Raw genomic sequence first — 15128 nt, forward strand, 5'->3', positions numbered from 1 at the left:
TACATATTAAATAACATAGATGCACGTGAATTCATATGAGTATGCATGTTTGATAGATCAATTTTGGTTCGAGTATGAATTACATGTATCATCATCTCGAATTCAAATATTTGAATCCCTTTTATGTTGACTCCTTTCACGCCCATCTCTCTCGCATGCATGCTCCTTCATGTAGCTATCACTCTCTTTTGTCCAGCTCACTCGCACACTCACTTCATGTTTCTCCTATCTTCGCAAACATGGTCTCTCGACGTCTGCCTTGAGAAGTGTCACACTCTCCCTATCGTTATACATTACACGATTTTCATTATCTCTCACATCTCTACCGTTCTCTGGTATCACTAGGTACCTAAGCTTTCTTTTTCACCGCCACACACAGTCTCACTCGTCTTTCACTTTGTCTTTCTCTCTATGGGGTTCTCTCACACACCCTATATGTCTCTAGATATGACTCATACCACTAAAATTACTCTCTCCTGCAGACACAACATTTGTTGTGGTTTCCTTTCCGTCTCCATCCCAGTTATAAAACTGACATTATTCATTTGCTTACCGATTAGACAAACTCCCCCTATCTCTCTCACACACACAACTCCTGCTTCCACTCCCCTTCCTGACTACCGTCTCTCTCTCACACACACAAAACTCTCGCTTTCGCACCCCGACTCGTATTTCTCTCACAAACATTTATCGACTAGCCTCTAGATAGGTTTATACACCCACACACTCATGCTTCCACTATCGCATACATGTCTCTCTCGCGCTCCTTGTATCTATGTAGATTTCTCTTCCCTTCTTGATACACGCCCTCTCGATCGTGCACACACACACTATCACCTCATTTTAAGATGATACCTCACACACACACTCTTTGTGTCTTTGTCACACATGCACTCCGTCCTCCTCCTCTCTCCCTCTCTCTCACACACATGTGGGATTTTTGCAACAACTAGCAAGATGCCCATGCATTTCACGAAACACCAAGATGCATTTGTGTGGGTAGTTTATCTTGTGGGAGAAAAGGATGAATGAGGGAAGACCTTATTTGCAAATGTGGAGAGGGATGTGGGTATCTTTTTGCAAAATTGCCATGGTTTCCTTCCTATTCGCCAGGTATAAATCGGACAGCCTATATTGCCGATGGTAGGCATACCATCATCACCAACTCTGTTTTTTTGTCTCTACTCTTATAAAAAGCATAGTCGGTGATGATGGTGTGCCTGCCATCCTGCAATATAGGTCATCCGATCTATATCTATTGGATAGGAAGGAAACTATGGCAATTTACCTACACTCCTCTCCACATTTGCAGATAAGGCCTTCCCTCGTTCATCCTTTTCTCCCACAAGATCTTGATGTTCCGTGCAATGCACGGGCATCTTGCTAGTAAGAGTAGAAATTAGACATATACCACTTCTCGAATCTTGAAACCAACAACATTCCTCCCTTATCTCATCAAAACCGCCAAAGGAATATATTTTGAGTGAAACATAACATATTTTTAGTGATATACGTATTTCAAAACTAGACTCTTTTTTCTATCAAATCGGTGAATATGTATTAATCAACTTTGATCGTGTGGCAACACATCGTTCCACAATGTAGTGCCTATAGATTTTTTAAGAAGTCAAACTTTGACCAAGTTTGTAGAGAAAAATATTTATATCTACAATAGCAAAAATCATATGATGAATCTAGCGATATATGTTTCGCACTCTAGATATAAATATTTTTCTCCACAAACTTGGTCAAAGTTTGTGAGGTTTGACTTTTCAAAAAATCTATAGGCACTACATTATGGAACGGAGGGACTGGTTATTACCACTATATATTTTTTTGGACACCAGACAAACGGTGGAGTACATTACGAAGAGAAGAGGCGCACGCACGCAGTCGGTCTCTCGCTGTCTCGCACACATGAGAGTTAGGTAAAGGCACCGTTAACAAATAAACCCTAAAACCCTAGGTGCACGACTGCTGCATGCGGGTATCGGCTACGTGGTGGAGCGCACCTTTGTAGGAATAGTCAGCTCGCGTGATAATTTGATCCGTAGGAGTTGATGGTCGGGACCACAGGTGAACGACCTGGAGGCGGTGGCTCGCCAGTTGCCACAGATCGAGTATCCATGTTTAAAATATCATTTTTTAGCGGGGTAAGAGTTCTGATATTCAATGGCGCGTTATAAGTACTAAGTAGTTTTTAGAATGATTGGTATGGAGCAAAAATGGAATTCATAACTACTACCTCCTTGGTGTATGGCTGTATGGGTTTATGTTGCGAGATGTTGAACCTGGTAGTTCTAGGGCAAATACTATGGTTTAGATGTTGGTTTTCAGTAATGAAAATCAGAAGGGGGAAACCCTTCTTTGATAAAAAAACTACTACCACCGTTCCAGTTTACTAGTCCCCATCGTAGTTTGGGTCAAAGTTTGTCCATGAATTTTACTTGTAAAATGTGAATAGAAAAGGAAATTTTGTTATACCCAAACAAAAAAGGACTGGAGGGAGTGATTGCTCTGAATAGACGCGACCTCTCATAGCACAGGCATTGAACCGGCCCGCCTTCCAAGAGGGCCCCACTCGCTGCAGGCCCGGCTGAACACGCCTCCTCGCCGCATGCAACCGGCTTCAGACTGCCCCGCCTGCCTCCATTGAATCCGCGCGTGTGCCAGCAACACATCCTTCGCGAGCCGGCCGGCATTTTAGAACACAAAAAATGACCAAAATATAATTAATTATGCATGGTCTTGACTTGTTGTGCTCGCAGTGGTAGCAGGAACTAGAGGTTTTTCTTTATTTATAACTCTCCTCACATTTTTTTGGCTTTGAAGTGAATCATGGTTGTGGACATTATCTATGAATGTGCAGATATCTGTGAACATGAGTTTGATGTGGAAGTTGAACTTGGAATGTCGGGCTTGCACGTGAACTATACCATGTCCAATGCTTCATCTATTATTGTTTGGAAAGTAATTGCTGTTATTACATGACCCCAAAAAAATATTATTTTGTGCCACATCAGTAGATGCACGGACATCACAACAGGCATGTTGACTGAATAAACATTTGAACCTAGCTATTATGAAGGAAATTTTGTATTGACAACAGTTTTAGATAGCAGGAGACACCTAGCCTGCTCTGCCTCTACTAGCTTATTTCTGGCTTCTTCCATCTCTTCTCTGGCTTGGGTCAAGAGAGCATCTGATTGCTCTTTTCGCTTGTTCAGGAACTCAGCTACATTCTCAAGGGTTGATGCATGCTTTCTTTCAGCCTTTACTAGAGCCACGAGGACACGAACAACTGACGACTCCACCTCGCTTGTGTGTAATCCAGCATCATTTGGGAATTTGCACCTTGTGTCTAATCCAGCATCATTAGGGAACTGGCACCTTGTGTGTAATCCAGCCTCATTTTGGAAACATGATCTCGAGGTTGACCATACTTCCCTCCTCGCAGGAACTGCATCCTCACATGAAGTTACTTCTTTTTCAGATCAATACTCAAAGCAACCCAGATCCATTTAGTAGAAGCCAGATAAACAGGACTCGCAGAAGTGAATTCAAAAGGAAAAATATAAAAACAGACTACAAGGTGAGAACACCCACTTCCTACATCAAGCTAAAAATGAAAGCATTAGGACGATTAAGACTCTTCTTATTACACATTGAAGAACACGAGGCTAAGAGAAACAGAAACTACAACATATACATATCGAAGAACATGAGGCTAAACGAAAGTAACTGAAAGGGTGTTACTTACCAAAGCTTGTTTTACAGGTTCGGTGCAGCTCCTCTTTAACTTGCCACGCTCCTTGAAGATGTCCCCAATATCTCGTGTTTAGTCTTCATTTCTCCTCTCCATGTCGCACTCATGGTTTTAAAATCTCAACATGGCAAGAAAAATACACTACTAGTAATACTCACGCATCTTGTGGGCAACATTAAAGCACTCGCCTTCCATGTTAGAGCATCACCAACAGAAGCGCAACGCGCGACGCTTTAAAAAAAGAATTTACAGTGCTGAGATCGAGAAGTAGAGATAGAGAGTAGAGACTAGAGAGTAGAGGATAGTTCTTAGCATAGATATAGCATAGATAGATAAAAAATAGATAGTTCAACTACTCCTCGCCGTCTGACTCCTCCTCGGTGATGTCCTCCTCCGACGTCTCAATGTAGGCATGAAGATATCGATCGTTGTCGGATTCCCAAGGCGACGCTGCTCCTAGCCTCATGTTGAATTGAGCGTTCGCTTTTCGCGTACGCTTGTCCTCGCGATAGGCGGCTCGCTCCGCCCTCCTCTTCTCCCTATCCCCCTCCTTTGTGCGTAGAACTCGCGCTCATTGATGATGTCCTGCGGGAAGCGCCGGCCCCACAGCGCCATGGCTTCCTCGTCCATCTTGGTGATGCCGAGACGGTGCTCCCGCCTCCGGTTGTCGCGACGATCCTCGTCGGTGATAAGCCATGACAGAGGCATGAGCTCCTGCGCCTGCTCCCGTGACGGCACGTTGGGGAAGTTCAATGTTTATGAGGCCACCAGAGGCGCCACGCCGCCACGTCGTACGCGCGGGTGGCCTTGTTGGCGGTGTCGAAATTGCCATCGCCGAGGCGCATCCTGCGGAACCGGATCTTGGCGGAGAAGCCGCCGGAGGTGCGCGCGCAGACGCCGCGGTATCCCCAAGTTTCCCGGCTACGCGGCGGCATGGTGGCGCGGCGGAGGCGAGGCGATAAAGAGCGGGGAGAGAGCGATGCAAGGCATAGAGCAGGGAGAGAGCAGTGGCAAGGCACAGAGCAGTGAGAGGGCGTTGGATTTTATAAAGCGCGCCGGACGCCGCGCGCCAAAACTATCTCGCGCCCAACCGATTTTTCCTGCGCGCGTGCGATCCTTTCCCGACGTCCCTTCTATCTCTACTCTCTTCTCTACTGTTATATTTATTTTATATTTAATATTTATCTCTACTTCTCTACTCTCTACTCTTTTTTCTCTACTCTTATAAAAAACCGAGTTGGTGATGAGGGTGTGCCTGCCATCTTGCAATATATACCGTCCGATCTTTATCTGACACATAGAAAGCAAACTATGGCAATTTTGCAAAAATATACCCGCACCTCTCTCCACATTTGCAAGTAAGGCCTTCCCTCGTTCATCCTTATCTCCCACAACCTCATTGTTGAGCAATTAAAAAAGGAAGTCTCTGGAACAATCTAGCATGGTGGCCACTATCGCCGTCGTCCATCCCCATGCCTCCGCTCAGTCCGGCCATCAATCACCACCACCCCCACTCCCCCTCACCTTATCTCTCCTCTTTCTCGAGATATCATTAGTTTTTACACATGGGATTACTACCGCATGGGTTACTCACAACAGGTGTTTGTAAAAAAATGCATCTTGATGTTCTGTGCAATGCACGGGCATCTTGCTAGTTCTTTTAAAAAACAGAGTTGGTGATGATGGTGTGCCTGCCATCCTGCAATATACGCCGTCCAATTTATATCCAATGGATAGGAAGGAGACTATGCCAATTTTGCAGAAAGATACCCACACCCCTCTCCAGATTTGCAAATAAGGCCTTCCCTCCTTCATCCATTTCTCCCACAAGATAAAATACTCATACAAATGCATCTTGATGCATGGAACGCATGGGCATCTTGCTAGTTCTAAAAAACTTTTCATCATTTGCCACACTACTGGTTGCAGATGAAGAACCTACCCAAGCACAACGCGGTACAGGAGCGACGCACAATTACAAGTTGATATTCTGTTGGAGAATGGAGGCTATAACCAATTAATTTTACGGGAACAATAGCAACCAGGATATTTGAAGGGTAGGTATGAACAAAATTGGAGATGCACATGTACTGCTAAGTGATACAATACACACATTACCAATCGAGGAGGAGAACGATGGTTGTGGCAGCCTCTGTGCATCATGGTCGGCAACGGGAGTCAGTTCATTGTCCTCGACGGTGGTGCTTCTGCACACGGTGTCGGCTTTCGGGAAGAAGATCCGAGACCGTGGAAGACGGTATCGGGGAAGAGGCTCCATGTACGACGAAGATGGTGGACCGGCTCCAGTGCGGCATACGAGGTTGTTGATGAGGCAGATGCACTGCGGTGGATGAGTGCACCGATGTAGAAGGGGAGGAGCACAAAGGCTATGGTGCCGTGGAGAGGTCTATTTTGCGGTGGGTATAGAAAATGGGGAGTATTCAGGTGTACTACTCTGGGTGCCGGGGTGGGGTTGGCTGGGTAGGGTGAACCTGAAGTTACGAAAACAGCCCCCTACCAAGCGTCATCTGTACGCCTATTCTGAAGGCTATGATGGTAACTTCGCACTGCTCGAATCAGGGTCGCGGGAGATTTTCCCGCCGACCTCGAAATTTTGTGACACTGAACTCCCTGTGTGGCATGCTGGGTAATCACTACAAAAAAATACACTTCCGTGATGATACGTGTTTGTCACAGTAGGTCGCGTTTTTTGTCATGCATGTACATCCATGACAAATTTATGACAAAATCAAGATAGTCATACCTGTGCTGTCGTAGAAGTGTTCCATGACATTACCAAAATTATCATCACGGAAGTGTCCACTTCCATGACGATAAATCGCGCGTCACAGAAGTGCTTTCGTCAAGGGTGACCGACATGTGGCATCCACCGTAACGGAACGTCGTTAAGCTATCGGGTCGGGTTTTGGATCCGATAACCCGTTAACAGCCCTGACCAATGGGGATTTTCCACGTGTAAAATCATCATTGGCTGGAGGAAACACGTGTCGGCTCACCGTTGGGACAGATGTCATCCACTCATTGGACAGAAGGCGCCTATGATACGTCGACATGTGGCACGGCCCAACAGAAGCCCATTCCTGTGAAAAGGCCGCCCCGTTTGACTTGGTCAAAAGGTGGCGGGCCGGCCCATGGAAAGCTTGTTAACGGCCTGTTCGCATATAGCCCATTTATAGCCCGCTAACCCAAGGCCCGTTATGCCCTATCCGAATTAGGCCCAGTAGCGTCATCTAGGCCATCCAATATGATTCCAGCCCGTTTTCACTTCTGGCCCATGTGTGGCCCATGACGTCTTTTGGCCCATATGAGGCCCTATGTAACTCTTGGCCTATTAACGGCCCGTGGTGAAACTGGCCCGCAATGAACAATGTATCACTTTACACCCACTAACGGCCCGTGCTGAAACTGGCCTGTACTGAATAGTATATCTCTTTATACCCATTAAGGGCCCGTTATTCCGTTGGGCCGTTTCCAGCAAATGTCATCTTTCGGCCTTCTCAGAGCCCATTTATTCTTGGGCTCATTTCCAGCATTCGTTTACTTACGGCCCATTACTATCATTTTCTGCTTGTGGGCCAAATTCAGCCTGTGGTTACATCGGCCCATTTGTGGTTCGTTAATATGTTGGGCCGTTTTCATAGCGTCATCAAATACGGCCTATTAACGATGGCCCATTATGGTCATACGGCCCGTATAAGGCCCATTGATGATACGACCCGTAGAAGGTCCATTGTTTCTACGGCCCGTAGAAGGCCCATTGTTTCTACGGCCCATAGAAGGCCTACTGTTTCTATGGCCCGTAGAAGGCCCAATGTTTCTACGGCCCGTAGGAGGCCCGGTGTCACTACAGTAAATATTAGCCCATGGTTATTGTGGCCTAGTTTTAAAAAGAACTGCACTGACTACAAGCAAACAAATAAACAAGACAACAAGGAAATAAATAAGCAAGCAACTTATGCTAGGCTATCACGGCTGTTACACATATTACATCCACTGGGCATCAAAGTTCGCCACCAGTGCAAATATAGGGAACAAAGCAGCATATCATATACACTGGTTGTCAAAGTTGGCGACCAGCGCAAATAAAGGCCGCAGCAAAACAAATCCAGAACTGAAACCACTTTAGAAGATCTGAAGAAACAATATCCTGGGTACCCATAATGCTGGCAATATGCTTAGCCAGCTTATTAACTTTCTGTTGTTTGGCGCTTAAATCCTCCAGCGCTTGTTGTTGCACCAGAAAATATGCATCTGAATTCTACAGGGACTTCCTCAGTCCTTCAGCTTCTTGTTGCAGCACATCTGATCGATGTCTTTCAACTTGAAGTTGAGACTCAAGAAGACGAACTAATTCAGGCAGCGAGTTCGAAGAGCTTGTGCCAGCAGTAGTGGCTAGTAACTCGAACACTACATCAAGACAGGACTTTTGTGTTCCCTCACTATTGTCAAGATAGTTTTTATCAGCTTTCTTGGAGACCAATAGGGATGTCTCACTATCTTGAACCTTATCTGCATTACTTCCTTTACCATTGGATAACGCGGTACTGCTCTCCAATATTTTGTCCGCATTCTAAAAGAGAAACAAGCAAACACATCACATCACATGTTTACCATGTTGTATATGAAACTCATTTTGGTAAATGAGTTCAGTAGTAAAGTGGACAAGATAGCAGCATGAAACAAACATATATCTATGTGCCATGGTCACATTATGGTCTATATCATTCTAGTTTTTGTTGCCAAATCAAGATAGAGACACAGTTCAAATAATATTTGTTCAAGACAAAGCAGAATAGACAGAATATAAGTGTGGGTAACTATAGAGCAATAACAACACTTGTAATGTGCATGACATGAGAACATAACTGTTTATTCAATTGAAACTGAAATCAACATAGAGCAGGTTACAACAGCAAATTAGTTAAAGAAACAGGTTTAAAACATACATGTTGCGCCATTGGAGTTTCAATTCCATCCTTCAAAGTTGAAATAGTTGGTATGAGTAAATACAGTAATGCAAGAGAGTAATGCAAGAGCAAAGGAGTATGAACCATAGCTACAGAACCTGACCTGAGAACAAATCTTCTTCTCCTTTAAGCGTTGAGTTGGGATTCGGAGTGGTGGTCCTCGTGCTTTGGGCACTGCAGTTCCCTTACTAACCACTCGTGTTTGGGTGCTCTGTGGTGGAGATGGTGTTGTGTCAACTGGAACTAGGTTACTATCTACCGGGGTTGGGGTTAGAAGGGGTGTAGCTGGTTCTTTGTCCAACTGGGTAGGGGTACAATCTGCGAGTGTCTGGGTTATTTGTGGTGGATCTGGTCCTTGGGCAAGTACAACCGTGGTTCTATCTGCATCAACTGGTAGCACTATCTTTTCTGAAGACCGTGTTGTTACTCCCTTAGATACTGCCCTCATGCTCTCAATTCAAATGGCTGATAAAACAAGAAAAGTAATTGAAAGTATAGACATTGTATGATAGACAGGTGCAATGGATAGTGGGGAATAAAAGAGGGCATGAAATAATTCATATTTATGTTGTCTAACCAAACAGGATAGCATGACGCAATTTCACATATATGATGGCTAACTAAACAGGATAGCATGACACAATTTCACATTACGATGGATAACTAAAAAGATGGAAAGACATAGTTCAAAAAATATGAGACTATGTAAACAGGATGACATGACATAACTATATAATGTGTTTATTAAATAGGTTGGCATGCCATAATTCACATACATTCATGGATAGAATGCCATAATTCTAAATATGATGACTGTAAACACTAAACAGGATGAGATGATATAACTATATGATGTCTTTATTAAATGGGTTGCCATGCCATAATTCAGATAGATGATGTGTATGTACTATGTAAACATGATGGCATGATATAATTCAAATATATGATTTATATAGTAAGCAAGTAAGCAGATGGCAATCTATATATGATGTAAAAACTAAGCAATGCAAGACAACATGCATGACATGGGTAATATAACCCTGCCAAGTTTGAGCATAGACCTCAGGGGGGAAATAGGACTGGTCATCAGTCTCTGAATCCTCCTCTGAGGAGCTCTCTGTAGCCAGCAAGATGTCTGCTTCAGCAAGTAGCATTGTCTACTCTGAATACCTTGTTTTCACTCCAGATACTTCCATCACCGCTTCAAATGGCTGATGCACAGGAAGAGTAGTTGAATATACAAACATTGTCGACAAATGGAACACGTAATACAAAAAAATGATAGCATGATATAATTCACATACATGATGATTGGCTAAACAACATGGCATTGCATAATTCACATATATAATGCCTTTGCAACAAGATAGCATTGTATAATTCACATATATAATGTCTTGCAACAAGATGGCAATGCATAATTCACATATATGGTAATTAGACACTGAACAGGTGGCATTCACACAAAGCATGTCTAAACTAATCAAATGGCATAGCAATGCGAGACACCATACACACGATATGAGCAACATAACCCTGCCAAGTTAGAGCATACACCTCGGGGGGGGGGGAATAGGACTGGTCATCTGTCTCTGAATCCTCCTCTGAGGAGCTATCCGTAACCAGCGAGATATGCGCTTCGTCAGATGGCATACTCTGCTCAGAAGACCTTGTTTTCACTCCAGAATTTGCCATCACCATGTCAAATGGCTGCACACGAAGAGCAGTTGAATGTAGTAACATTGTTGACGAATGTAATATGTAACAAAAAAAGGATGGCCTAATATAATTTACATATAAGATGACTGGCTAAGCAGGATGACATTGCAAAATTCACATATATGATGCCTGGCTAAACAAGGTGGCGTTGCATAATTCACATAAACGATGAATAAACTAAACAGATGGCAATCACACAAAGGATGTCTAAACTAAGCAGATGACATATTTGATGTATAAAGTAAGCAATGCAAGACCCATATGCATGATATAACCAACATCAGCATGCCAAGTTAGAGCAAAGACCTCAGGGGGTAAATAGGAGTTATCTTCTCCTTCTGAATCCCCCTCAAAACAGATATCTTCCTCTTGATTACAATCCAAAATGCGTGGAGGGGGGCTGCCTTTGCGCCTACCATGGAGCGACGTCTGCATGAAATTATATTGCCTCGCAAGGCTCGTCTCTTTTGCTCTACATGTTCAGTTCCATTGTTTACAATAACTGTCATTCATAGGAATAAAACATAGTGAGATTATGTAAGGAGTGCATGCAGAAATCCAGAGTGATGGTAGCAACCTGTGGATAGACCCAAAACCAATAATAGCAGGCAGATAATGTCTTCAGTTAATAAATACAGATAATGGCTTCTTTATTGTTTGTTTCCCACCCAACATGAAACTCATAGTAGACACCGGAGATTAACCAGATAGTAGATAGATACTATTGATAGCAGCCCCGATATGTACCCCACAACCATTTAAAAACTCAAGTTTGACCATTAGTTTGGAGCTGACTCAGAGTCTAATCGGTGAACAAGACGATAAAGTAGCATGTAATATTAAGCGATGCATAATGTAAGCAGACACGAAAGAGTGCGACCTCTCTTGCGGACCCGTGTAGTCCTCGAGGTCATCTGCTCGGTTGATGATGGTAATGCAGTTTTCATGGCTGCCAGCGGCGGGGAAGAAGATCTGAGGCGGCGAAAGACAGTCTGGAGGCCGGATCCCTGCTGTGCTAGACCCTTCTGTCATTGGAGCAGCTGAGCTAGGGTGAACGACGGCGCAGCAGGAGCGGGACAAACCACGCAAGGTTTTCTTTGACAACTATCTGTAAGAGAAGTAATTATGTAAGGGCTCGTTTGAATTGGAGGATTCCAACAATGCAGGGATAGGAAGTAGACAAGAATAGGATAGGAATGCACGTGCAAACCAGAGAATTTAAAAACACAGGATTTCTGCCAATCTGGGTGTTTGATTCACAACAATTGGAAGATCACAGGATGCAAAGAAGCATGGTGAGATTAAGTCAAACCATAAGAAAATGTACGATTATAATGCTATTATGCTACAATCTCTTAGTCTTGTGCTTCATGAATAGGATTTTGAAAAGGAGGACAAGTGAAAATTAAAATTCCTACGTTTTTTCTTTCAAGGAGACACTAAAGGAACAAATCCGTGTGCTCAGTGGACAATATATATACATGTAGAGTAAAAAAGAGATGCAACAAGTGTACAACCTCTTTGGCGAAGCCATGTCGATCTCAGCGTGATTGGGTTGGCCGGTGAGCATGCTCCGGCTGACTTTGCTGTCGGAGGAGGGGAAGAAGATCTTAGGCGTCTGGAGATGGAGCCCGAGGTACTGCTCCATTGTGATGGAGGGTTTCGTCGTTGGAGCAGCTCCGGTGAGTTGTACGACACCGAGGCTGAAGCAGGACAAGAGAGACAACGAACAACGTTAACCTGAGTGGAATTCTAATAGCATCTCCAATACATGACGTAAAATACATAACCACAAAGTGCTAGATGTAAAATACATCAGCCGCTCATCTCTGAACTTAATTGTCGAAACTGAACTTAACTGTCGAAACTGAACTTAACTGTCGAAACTGAACCTAACTGTCGAAACTGAATTTTGTTGTCGAAACTGAATTTTGCTGTCGAAACTGAACTCACTAGCAAGGTGAGGCTACACGTCAGTCGACTGACTTTTTCATCTCTGGTCAGTCGATTTTGCAGCCGTTGGATATGAAATCAAGGGCCTACGGTTCATCTTCAACCTCCACCCCCCCTGAGCCACCAGCCACCACCGGCAAACAGCAGCCCCCCGCCGCCCGCGGCCGGCGGTGCGCCACCCCGCCCGCCCCGAAAACACTCCCCACCGCCGGTCCGCCGCCGCCCCGGCCATCCCTCTAGGCCCCCCGTGCCGAGTTTTTTCTCCGGCGATCCCCACGCCACCGCCCCGCCAACGCCCTGCCACCGCCGGCGACCACCGCCCCCATCCTGAACCCTAAGATAGATAGTGGGGTACCTCTCCGGCGAGCCCCCCTCCCCGCTGCGGCTGGTTCTTCCTTCACCCCGGCGAACCCACCCCTTGGAAATCGACTGACCCAAAAGTCGATTTAGTCAACTGAAGTGTAGCCAAATCGGAGCAGCATCGCAAGCAAGAGCAAGAGCGAGAGTAGCAGCGTGAGCAAGAGCAATAGCAAGAGCAGACCAGGCAGGGGACCGAGAGCAAGAGCAGAGCAGCAGCATGAGCGAGAGATAAAGTAGCAGCAGCTCCGACTGATGTGGACGTCACCGCCGAGGGAGCGACGACGGGGAGGAAGTGGCTGGCGACACCGCCGTGGATGGAGCCGCGCTGTGTCGGCTCGGGACCGAGCGCCGGCAGCACCGTGAGATCGAATCAAGAAGAAAATGCAGCGATTAGTGTACAACCTCTTTGGTGGCACCGATTAGGCCGCAGCTTCATCCGAGGAAACGGTGATGATGATGCTCTTCCGATGGTGCAGGTAAAGACGGCGGTGTGGGAATGGAGGTGGCGCGGAAGACGAGGGGAACGTCGGGGCAGCTCCTTGGAGGTGGAGGACGGGGTGGTTGAACCGGCGGGACGATGAGATCAACGACAGATCCTCATCCGGTACGGTGGATGAGGGACGTCAAGGTGTTGCTGTGGACGACGTCGTCGGGGAAGAGGCTCCGGCTGGGTGGCGGACAGAGCAGGGTGTGGGGTTTTGTCGCGGGTTCTCGCGGCCTCGGTGTACGAATGGGTGGGCGGATGGGATGGCAGTGGGGAACCATGGCTTAGAGACGCGCTTGTCCGAAATGTGGGGTAAGTTATGAAAGTACCCCCCACCGATTTGAGGCGGTTCTTTCGGTTCAGGGGTACCACGGGCATTTCGCGTGTCGGGATTTCACAAGAGGTGGGAGTTTTCGCGCGCGTTGTAATTTCGGAATAGCAAGGCGCGGGTTGAGATGGAGGGAGTTGTCGGAGCACAACGAGACAAAGATATATCTTAAATATTTCGGGCTAACAAGGCGCGGGTTGAAATTTCCGGACAAGCCTAATGTGTACTGTGCCAAATCAATGCGCACTACAAATGTCATTCAAAACTTTGAATTCATGCTATGTTCAATTAAAATATTTTGCTACGTGTATAATGCATGCAACCTACTACTCAAATGAACGTTTTAGTGCATTTCAAACGTATATACTACCGCTTCAATATGAACTAAATTTGAATAAGATCTACAGTAATGATTGTTGTGAAGTCAAAGCATTTGAATTCGTTTCTCTGTTTTAATAAGATCTACAATCATCATTATTGTCAAGTTAAACCATCGTTTGTGTATTATCTTCACAGCACACCACATGATCAGTATCGAGTTACATATGAACTATGTGTACTATATGAACTCGAACTAGATTTTTTGAATCCACTTTATTTTGATTTCAAATCACATTACATTTCTAGCTCTAGCTAGTTCTTCATAATCTAAACCATGTCTCATATGTATAATGTGTTTATCACATTATGTATGGTGCCCCGCCCCCTACGCCTACAAGTATTTAGATGTGAGTTGCAAACACCACACATTACCACAAATTCAAATAAAATGTGAGAATGTTTGATATATAGTATTGTTTAGATTACTCGATATTTAGTTGTAAGCTGCAAACGCCGCACATTATCACAAATTCAAATAAAATGTGAGATTGTTTGATGTATAGTATGGTTTAGATTGTTCGACATTTAGCTGTGAGTTGCAAACGCCATGCATTATCACATTATGGTATAACATGTGCACAACACATGTATCACCGCTATATTCATGCATGCAATGTTTAAAACACTATGATCTCCTATTCAAATATATGAATCCGCTTTCATATCAAATTATGATCTCTGTTAGTCTCTTACACCCACACAATCCTCTAACCTTTGTAGCTACCACAAACTTTCTCTCGTGCATGCACACGCCCTCCTCGCCCTCCCCTCCCTCGGCATTCTATCCACTAGGCACATTCATTTTTTTCTTTAGGTCGTTCTCCCAGAGTCTCCACAACTCCTTTCCAACACACACCGATCGACAAACCTCTCCAGCGATGCCTGCCTACAGCATACACACACAACTTCAATCTCCTCCTTCATGTGTCCTTGCCTCGTGTCTCTCATATGGTCAGACACACGTGTAAACTCTCACCCTCTTTTAATTGATCTCACAACCGCACACTCCACCCCCTATCTAGCTAGTAGTTGGGCCTCTCGCACCACCTCCTAGCTCCATTCTCTCTGTCTATCCGTCTCACTGGGCCTTATTTGCCTCTAACAAATGGACGTACATCGATCGATCTCTCGCTATACATATAGCCAGCT

The sequence above is a fragment of the Triticum dicoccoides genome, chromosome 1B (assembly GCF_002162155.2).
Source record: "Triticum dicoccoides isolate Atlit2015 ecotype Zavitan chromosome 1B, WEW_v2.0, whole genome shotgun sequence".
NCBI classification, from domain to species: Eukaryota; Viridiplantae; Streptophyta; class Magnoliopsida; order Poales; family Poaceae; genus Triticum; species Triticum dicoccoides.